General features: G+C 49.7%; 1 long non-coding RNA gene across 1 annotated transcript; it reads left to right on the top strand.

The window, feature by feature from the left end:
- Nucleotides 1–747: 747 nt before the first annotated feature.
- On the top strand, nt 748–9,008 carry LOC119872022. Its single transcript, XR_005358901.1, has 3 exons — nt 748–808; nt 3,611–3,680; nt 8,924–9,008. It is a non-coding gene; the product is annotated as an uncharacterized LOC119872022 (long non-coding RNA).
- Nucleotides 9,009–9,337: the final 329 nt, after the last annotated feature.

Genomic DNA, 9,337 nt, shown 5'->3' with positions numbered 1-9,337 from the left:
CCTGTGCTTTCCAATAGCGCTTCCTCCCGCAGCGTCTTATTTATTTAAGCTTCATAACAACCCTTGGTGAGCATGTGTGTGTGTGTCCTCGTGCACGCACACACACACTTTCTCTGACTTACAGATGAGAAAAATACAGACACAGAAGCTAAAGGACTTGTCAAAGGCCACCCAGCTAGTAGGAAACAGAAGGTGGGTGGGGAAGAGGGTTGGCCAGGAGTACATCTCTGTGGGTCTCTAAGGTCAGGGGTTATGGACTGAGGAGGGTTCAGCGGGGCGGGAAGAGTTGTCAGGGTTTCCTGGGAAAGTCGGAAGTCTCCCTGCTGCTGTTCTTTCTGTCCCTTTAGCAGCCAGGCCTCCACACCCTGACTGCAGGCAGGTCCCGATGCACAGTGGCAGGGACTGATGGTTCCCAGTGGTGGCCGCTGGCATGTCCTGTGGCCATCTGCAGCCTCCTCTCCTGCCACTCGTTCTTGCCTCAACCAACCCCTACACTCAGGCTTTTGTCCTGTGCAAATGCTTTCTTATCCAGGGAGCAGGCGATGAGGAGATAGAGAAGAACCTCATTCCCTAACGACATTCTCCAAAAATGTCACCTTCTCGAAAAGGTCAAGGTAATACATTAAAAAAAAAAAAAGATTTTCTTAATTTATTCATGAGAGACACAGAGAGAGAGAGGCAGAGACACAGGCAGAGGGAGAAGCAGGCTCCATGCAGGGAGCCCGATGTGGGACTCGATCTCCGGTCTCCAGGATCACGACCTGAGCCAAAGGCAGAAGCTCACCTGAGCCACCTGGGCACCCTCAAGGTAATACATTGTGTGGCAGTAAAACTACCCAGGGAAGAGTGTGACTGTGGGACCTGGACATGGCAGAGAAGGTGCATCTCATGTGCAAGCTGCCTGGGTCATGCGACCACGCCTCTGCCTGTGGTGCTCCCCGGAGGGCCCAGGCCAGCGCTGTGGAAGGAGTCTGAGAAGGGGACGCAGGAGGCTAGGGAGAGGGCAGTCAGTCCCTCATCTGGCCACTGGTACCTCTGCGTAGGATTACAGGCCGCGACGTGGGTCAAGAGCCCAGTGTGGGAAGAGCAAGACGGAGGAGGATGGGCATGAGGAAGAGGAGGGGAAGTGGGAAACAGGAAGGGGGGCGGAGGAGGTGAGGGGAGGGCTCATGGTAGGAACCTAACTGCCTGTAATAACAATCCCTGGATCCCTCGCAGCTGCTGGAGGAGCCCGGCTTGCCCTTGGGACAGAGGGGGCAGCGCTTCCTCGGAGCCTGGAGGCCTTGCAGTCTCCAGCCCACATCCAGGGAAGCTGGGCAGGCACTAGGCGGCCTGGGTCTGCCATCCCCTCTCCTCCCCTCTCCTCCCCTCTCCGCTGGCTTCGGGGCAGACCCTGGGAAGCCTGGGTCCCTGGGCCCGGGTCTCAAGAGCCAGCGCAGCGAGGGTCCAGGTGGGCAGCCTGCCCCGGAAGCCGTAGGACTGTGACTCAGAGGAGAAGCTTCTGCTCGAAGGCTCTTGCCCTGCAGCGGTTCGGGGGTGTGGGGCTGGACTAGAGGACTAAACACTCGATTCTAAAAAGTGCATAGTTGGAGGAGAGGTTGTGTAGAGACTTAGATGTGAGGGAACCGTGAGCTGCCGGTGGAGACCCTCCTTCACCCCAGACACCGCGTGAGGTGTGGAGCTAAGGCAGTGATGATCGAGGCCCCTGTGGCTTGCACGCCCACTGCGTGCCAGGGCTTTAACACCTGCCGCCACCGCCACGAGGGAGGCCCGAGTACTCGCACCTAACCGCCGAGGAGGCTCAGCCTGTCAGACCCTGAACCCAGAGCCCCCCAGCCCGCCTCTTCAAGCCTCCTGCTCTCCCGCCGCAGAGGGAGACCGAGGAGGGTGAGCAACTCGTCACAATTGAAAGCACCTGGCAGCCGGTAGCGTTGGCAGCACAGCTGAGCCCATTTACAGGATTTCCAGGGTGTCGCCAGCTGCCAGAGCCCTTTTCTCAACTGGTGGCAGCTTCTTGCCTTTTTGCAATGCCAGGTCACAGTTGACCCTTCCAGAAGGCTTTCCATGCCCTGGGCTGTGGCTTTGCTCAGTTGTCTCCCAGGGCAGTAGTGACGGTGCTGATGGAGTCCACATGCTGATGGAGATGACAGGAAGGGAGCAGCCAGGAGGGAGGAAGGAAGGGCCAGAAGCGCCCGGCGGTGGCGGGTGGGGCCTGTAGGGACAGGGCAGGCTCAGGGTACTGGCTTCCTTGTAAACACTGCAGCCCGCTCTAAAAATACCCCTGCCCTAGACAGGGCATGCTGAACTGCTCGGGTCTCCTCCAGAGCCTTCCCAGGGGCCTTGGGCCCTTTCCTGAAAGGTCAAGGGGGTGGGAAGAAAGTTGACTTGTAAAGAGTAGGATTTCCTTAGCAAGGAAAGTATAACAGTATTTCCTTCCTCGGCAAAACAGGAGAAGGACGCTCTGAGGGTTTTAGCAACAGCAACAACAATAAGGAGCAAAAAGCATTTGTTTGTTTGTTTGTCCCAGGCCCTTGTGCCCTCTGTCACAGTCAGAGGCCGGGGCCTAGCTCAGGTCCACGGTGTGGACCTACATTCACAGCCTGGGTTCAGGATCTGTGAGAAGGCCCCTGGGATGGAATCTCCAGCTGTTCCCTTTACTGGGTGTGGGACCTATGACTCAACCACTTGATGCCTCAGTTTCTGCAATTATAAGAGGGAATTATGATAGTGTCGGCTTCAGTCAGGTGTGAAGAGGATTAAATGAGATGCTATTTATAAGGCTCTTAGTACAGTGCCTGACACATGATAAATGTCCAAAAAATGCTTATTATTATGGCATATGGGAGGATATAGCTCTTTCCTGACTCTAAATTAAGACCTAGTTTAAAGGGAAATTTAGAAAGTAGGCAAAAAGAGTGGTATGGATAAGAAGAGGCAGAAAGGGTCCGAATCATAAAAATCCCAAATCTGTTATTTGACAGAAGTAGTTCCGGGCCAGACACAGTATTAGCAGCTGCCTGTGGGTTCAATATAAGACAACTGTGGGATGAGACCACTAAAAATCCTGAGTAACTCTAAGTCTGCCCCACTAGGAGTTAGGAGAATAAGGCCTTTTATTTATTTATACAGCATTTTGAAGTTTGGAAAGCCTTCTCAAAGGGGGACACAGACCTGAGCAGACCACTGCCAGAAGGTTGAGCTTCATGACAGGGGCATCTTGACGCGTGTGTGTAAGCGTGTAGCCAACCAGAATTCATCCTTGGGTGGTGGCAAAGTTCTGCATCTTTAGACCAAGCCCTCGAATCCAAGGACCATGGGGAAGAGGCCCAGGCGGGAAGAGTTTAGCTTGGCCCAAAGAAGAATCTTTCTAACCCTGGGCCATCCAACATGCTAGACACTAGCCAAGTGGGTCCACTGAAGACTTAAAATGTGGTTAGTCTGGATTTCAAAGACTTAATTTAAAAAAGAAAAAAAATATCCCATTAATCACTTTTTTTTTTTACTGGCTCCATGTTGAAATAATATTTTTAGATCCATTGGGTTCATTAATTATATGTCATTAAAATGAATTTGGCCTGTTCTTTTTTTACTTTTTTCCTGTGGCTTGCAGTCTCTTTCTGTCGGGCAGTGCTGTGCTAACCACTGAGTTTGTGCAAGAATGGAACAAGCTGTCTTAGCAGGTAATACGTCTCTCATCACTGGGGATGTTAATAAAAGGTGTTGTTAATGCACTCATTCGAATAAGGTGGATAAACCCTGTAATCTCTCTAGTTCTGACTCAGCTATGATTCTCACACAATGCTCTGAGGAGCACTTGTTCAGAGGACCATGAATAGATGTGTTTTTGTTTTGTTTTGTTTTTGTTTTTAAAGATTTTGCTTCTTTATTCATGAGAGACACAGAGGCAGAGACACAGGCAGAGGGAGAAGCAGGTTCCCCATGAGGAGCTCGATGTGGGACTCAATCCCGGGACTCCAGGATCATGCCCTGGGCTGAAGGCAGATGCTCAACCACTGAGCCACCCAGGCGTCCCATGAATAGATGTTTTATAGGAAAAAAAGATTGGTGATCAATTTAATATGGAAAATTCTTGGGCAGCCCAGGTGGCTCAGCGGTTTAGTGCTGCCTTCAGCCCAGGGTGCGATCCTGGAGACCTGGGGTCAAGTCCCACATCTGGCTCCCTACATGGAGCCTGCTTCTCCCTCTGCCTGGGTCTCTGCCTCTCTCTCTGTGTGTCTCTCATGAATAAATAAATAAAATCTTAACAAAAAAAAAATTCTTGGTTGATGAAAACCCAAGTTCCTTTACACTAAGATTGCTCAGAACCTCCTAGACACAAAACTACACTGTGGGTCTTTATGACAGGGACACTTTCACAGAGCACGCTCGGGAAATAATTCATTTAAGTTTGTTCCTTGGGAATCGCTGTCCTCAAATTCTCAAAAGAACAGGGATTCCGGGGTCAGACATCCCTGAGTTCAAATCCTGGCTCACATCCTAGGTGACCTGAGACCTGTGATTTCACCATCATCAGCTGTAAAACGAGAGGCAGCACCCTCACCCCTCAGTAGGGCATTGAAGGTTACCTTGTAAAGTGTATGGGAAATGCAGTGCCCAATGCAGAGCAGCTATTCCACAAAAGGTAGCTCTCACTGACCACAGCCCAGCCCAGGGAGAGAAGAGTGGCTTCTCCCAGCGGTGCCAGCTCTTGAGTCCCCTGTCCCGGCCCTAGTGGCTGACCTCACCTGTCTTCCCTAAGAAGCCCCGAATAGGAAATTCAGTTCATGGCAGGGAGGAGGGAGCATAGGAAGAAGCTTCCTGAGATCTGGTGTGATTTTACAGGTCAAGTTGGTTCCCAACGGGAGACAACCCTTCCCTTGTCTCTCCCTCCCCTCCTCGATGCTCCTCTGGCAGCCATGGCCAAAGGAAGCCTGGGGAGGCCCAACAGGTCCCCCTGGGCTCCCCTCCCCAGCGCACCCGGCAGGCAGGCCTTGGAGCCCAGGCGGAGGGACTGCCCTTCTCTGCGGCTCCAGGCCAGAGGGGGAATCCTCCGGTCTCCTGCAGCTCTCAGAGGGAGGGAGGGCGACCTTATAAATAAACAGCCTATGCCAAGGAAGGGGGCAGGTGGAGGAAGAAGAATCCGTGCAGTTTCAGCGCCTGGGCCAGGCTTAAAGGCCACCTGGCTTAACCCTTACTGGCCATTCCTGGGAGGAATTGCCAATCGGTGCAGCTTCCCCAGAAATCCACGCAGGCCTTTAAATAGCCCTGGGAGCCAGGGCGTCCCCAGTGTGTCCCTGGCTGGATTTGAGCCGAATCCTGGCCCAGGACTGACCTTTCACAGTTTACAGAGCGTGTTATCTCTGGGCTCAGCGGAGCCTCACAGAGCTCTCCCCAGAGCAGGGAGGTTTATTATCACCCCCTCTGATAAATGAGGAAACTGAGGTTCAGATTTTAGGGGACTCGCTTCTGACCACAGAGCTGGGGTTGGGTCTGGGCATGACTCTCTGTGTGAGATCCACACATATTCTGACGCCAAGTCCAGAGAGATCAAGTCCATCACCCCACAGCGTCTTCCAGCACGGGTCTTCCTTTGTGCCCTGCATGGAGCCTCCTGCTCTGGCTGTGGCCCATTTCTCCTCAGGGAAGCCTGCATTTCAGGGAGGAGTGAAGGTCAATCGAATGACTCTACATAATTTTTGAGTGAGTGAAACCACTCAAAAAAAGTGTACATCCTCTATCATTCCATTTATATAAAACTCCGGGCCATGCAAATAGTCACAGAAAATAGATGGGGGTTTTGTTTGGAGAAGGGAGCCACGAGGAAACCTTTGGGGCGATGCATTTGTTCACTGTCTTGGTGGTGCTGATGGTTCACAGGTTCCTGCACAGGGAATTGTGCCCTTCCAATATGTGCAGGTGGTTGCATGTCAATGATACCACCATAAAGCTATTTGAAAAGAGGAGATAAAAGGATGAAGGAGGTTGCCAGGCATATCATAAAGAACTCTGAGACGTTTTAAAAAACAGAGACACAGAGTTCCTTAGCACATGGGGAAGAGAGAGCTTCTTTCCCTAACTGGAGAGATCAGGAAAGAGTTCTTGGAGAGGGTTCTTTGAGACTTCCTGGCTTGAGGTCTGGATAAGGAGGCTTAGGTGAAGAAAGAGTAGGGGTGGAATATGTAGGTAGAATGTGCTTGGGGAATAGGGAGTGGAGTAGTCTCCCCTGCAACCCCTGCCCCACTTTTTCCCAATCTGCAGAGTCCTGTTAAAATGGCTGCAATTCCCTCTTTTCTGCAGAATGGGACATACGCCCTACTTGGCAGGCAGCTGGTTTTGCTAATAAGATTACTGCCCTGTCCCTCCCCCACCACATAGCTCATCCCTCAGGTCTGTTGAGACCCCTGCCCTCTCCAGTTTCTTCTCTGAGCTCAACTGCCAAGTGCTGGTTGGCTGGGCCACTGACAACCCTAGCTCCCAGGGCCCTGGGCCCTTCATATCAGCCTCTTCCAAATCCCACCAAAAGAAGGAGGTTTGGGGTGACCGGTGTGGGAGTGCGATGGGATCCAAGGTCCAAAATGAAAATACCTCCTTTCTCTTCCATACCCTTTGGCTTCGTAATAGACGTGACCGCCAGAGAATTTTAGATAATGAGTTTATTAGAAAATATTACAATAAAGCAGTAGGAAATTTGAGAATTGTTACAATGTAATACTGATTAGTTGGTTAATTTGCTCCCCCATCAGAATTCCAGTCATTGGCCTTATAGTTTGTAAAACATTAACTTGGGTTTGGATGATTCCATTATTCATGTCTTTACATAAGGGACTATTCCCATGACATATGAAACCCACATATGAAATTGTGGGCTAGCTCTTGCTTTTTAATTTCCTTGGCATGCTTGTTGATTTTAAATTGCCCCTTCTCCCAAAGTTTCCTTATTAATTAAATAAACCAGGCAGCCACATTCCCTGTATCTAATTCAGCGCTTGAATGTAAGCTTAGTTCTGGAGTCGGCTTTCCAACCTTGGCTTAAGGGACATTAGTCACTCGGAGTAAAATGTGGCATTTGAACAGCTGCTTTGGGCTTTCAGAGTCCAGGGCCTACAGGGTTGGAGAAAGTGGGGGGAAGGAACCAGTATTTATTTACCGAATACCTACTCTGTGCCAGGCACTGGTGACTTTATGAAGAGTATCTCCTTCGATTCTCTGAACAGCCTGTAAAGAAGATGTGTTCTTTTTGGTTTAAGATCTGCCCTCTCTGGGCACAGCATGGTATGAACATGTCAGACACCACACAGCTTATGAGTAGTGGAGCTGAGACTTGGACTCAAACATCTGATTCTAGAGTTCATACTCAAACATTGCCCTGTATGTACCTCATTTAACCCTCCCGTCCCCAAGACATAGGTACTGTTATTATCAGATCTGTTTTCCAGATGAGAAATCAGAAGCTCAGGAAGGCACTTTTCCCAACACGAACTAAGTGCAGGTTAGAATTCTGTGATCCTGGGCATGTCACGTCCAACTGTTGTCCACCTTTCATTAGTTCAACAGACAGTGGCAAGTGTTTATTCAATCTTAGGGACTGTCTTGTCCTCAGAGATGAAAAGATGTATGGTTGCCTGGTGGCTCAGTCGGTTAAGCATCTGCCTTCGGCTCAGGTCATGATTCTAGGGTCCTAGGATCAAACCCTGTATTGGGCTCCCTGCTCAGTAGGGAGCCTGCCTCTCCCTCTCCTCTGCCTCCCTCACTCATGTTCTCTCTCTTGCTCACTCTATCTCAAATAAATAAGTAAATATATATATATATATATATATATTTTTTTTTTTTTTTAAATAAAAGATGTGGGTCCTTGGGTGGCTCAGCGGTTTAGTGCCTGCCGTCAGCCCAGGGTGTGATCCTGGAGTTCCGGGATCGAGTCCCATGTCGGGCTCCCTTCGGGCTTCTCTTTCTGCCTGTGTCTCTGCCTCTCTCTCTCTCTCTCTCTGTCTCTCATGAATAAATAAAATCTTTTTTTTAAAAAAAGAAAAGATGTATAAAATAGGGCCCCTGCTTTTTAAGAACCCATCATCCAGGGAGGAAGGAAAACATCTCAACAGCAATGAGAAGCATGTTTGCGATGTGAGAGGGGCTCTAACAGGGATATATAAAGAGCTGTCGGAACTCAGGGGAAAAAGCCTCACTCTGCCTGCTGAAGTAAGGAAGGGAGGCTGTAGGGAGGAGGTGACATGCCCCAATAATTAACTGTATGCTCCCCAGACAGAAAAAGGGAGGGAGGTACCTGAGGGAGAGAGACCACCAAAGGCATAATAGCAGCTCATATATTGATGCCTACCTACCACTTCTTTCACTACCGTCTCTACAATCTCCAAACAACTCTGAGTAGGTATTATTATTCACAGGCACAGAGAGGTCTTGCCTACGCACCTGTAATCTCACAGCCACTTGCCCATGATTGCACAGCTGGTAAGGGATCAAGCTGGGATGCAACCCCAGGCAGCCTTACTTTGGAGCCCACATTCTCAGCCACTCTGCTTAGAGGGTCTGGGGCCACTGGCCAGTAGTTCTTCATGGCTGACACAGGCAATGGGACTGGCCACATAAGCAGGAATTAGGTCCAAAGGGTCTTCCTTTATTCATAAGGCCTTACTTGTTCTTGATCCAAGGACCCTGGATCTCTTGGGATTCATAAAAATAATAATTCCATTGTGTGCATGTGTGTATGTATGTGCGTGCATGCACCTGGGTGTGTGCATGCTGAGGAGTGACATCCACCTTTCTCTGTAATGATACATCAGTTTGATTTGCTATTAGATGGAACTATGTCTACTGTAGGAATATTTGGTGTCTACGATCAATGGGATTTTCTTGGTGTCCATGTCAGTATTTGAATCCTTGTTCATTTTCTGCATTCCCTCTCCAGATTGGGAAGCCTGGGAGGACAGACCTCTTGTCCACCTTCTTCTCCACCATCCCCCAGTACACAGCAAGTGCCTGGCACACAGTAGTTACTCAATAAATATTTGTTGAGTGAATGATTATTTGTTGAATGAACTCTGGGCCTTTGGTACATCACTTATGTGGTGAGTTAACAAATCTAGTTTGGTCAGTAAAATATTTCACAGTATTTAATCGATAAGGATAGGAGGGAAAAACATTAGGATCTTTTTGAAGATGAAAAATGTAGAAATTATTAACCCAGATTAGTGGTTTATAAAATGAAGCTATGGGATCCCTGGGTGGCTCAGCGGTTTAGCGCCTGCCTTTGGCCCAGGGCACAATCCTGGAGTCCTGGGATTGTGTCCTGCATTGGGCTCCCGGCATGGAGCCTGCTTCT

This window comes from Canis lupus, chromosome 5 (genome assembly GCF_011100685.1).
Source record: "Canis lupus familiaris isolate Mischka breed German Shepherd chromosome 5, alternate assembly UU_Cfam_GSD_1.0, whole genome shotgun sequence".
NCBI classification, from domain to species: domain Eukaryota; kingdom Metazoa; phylum Chordata; class Mammalia; order Carnivora; family Canidae; genus Canis; species Canis lupus.
This window is presented reverse-complemented; position numbering and strand designations above follow the sequence as displayed.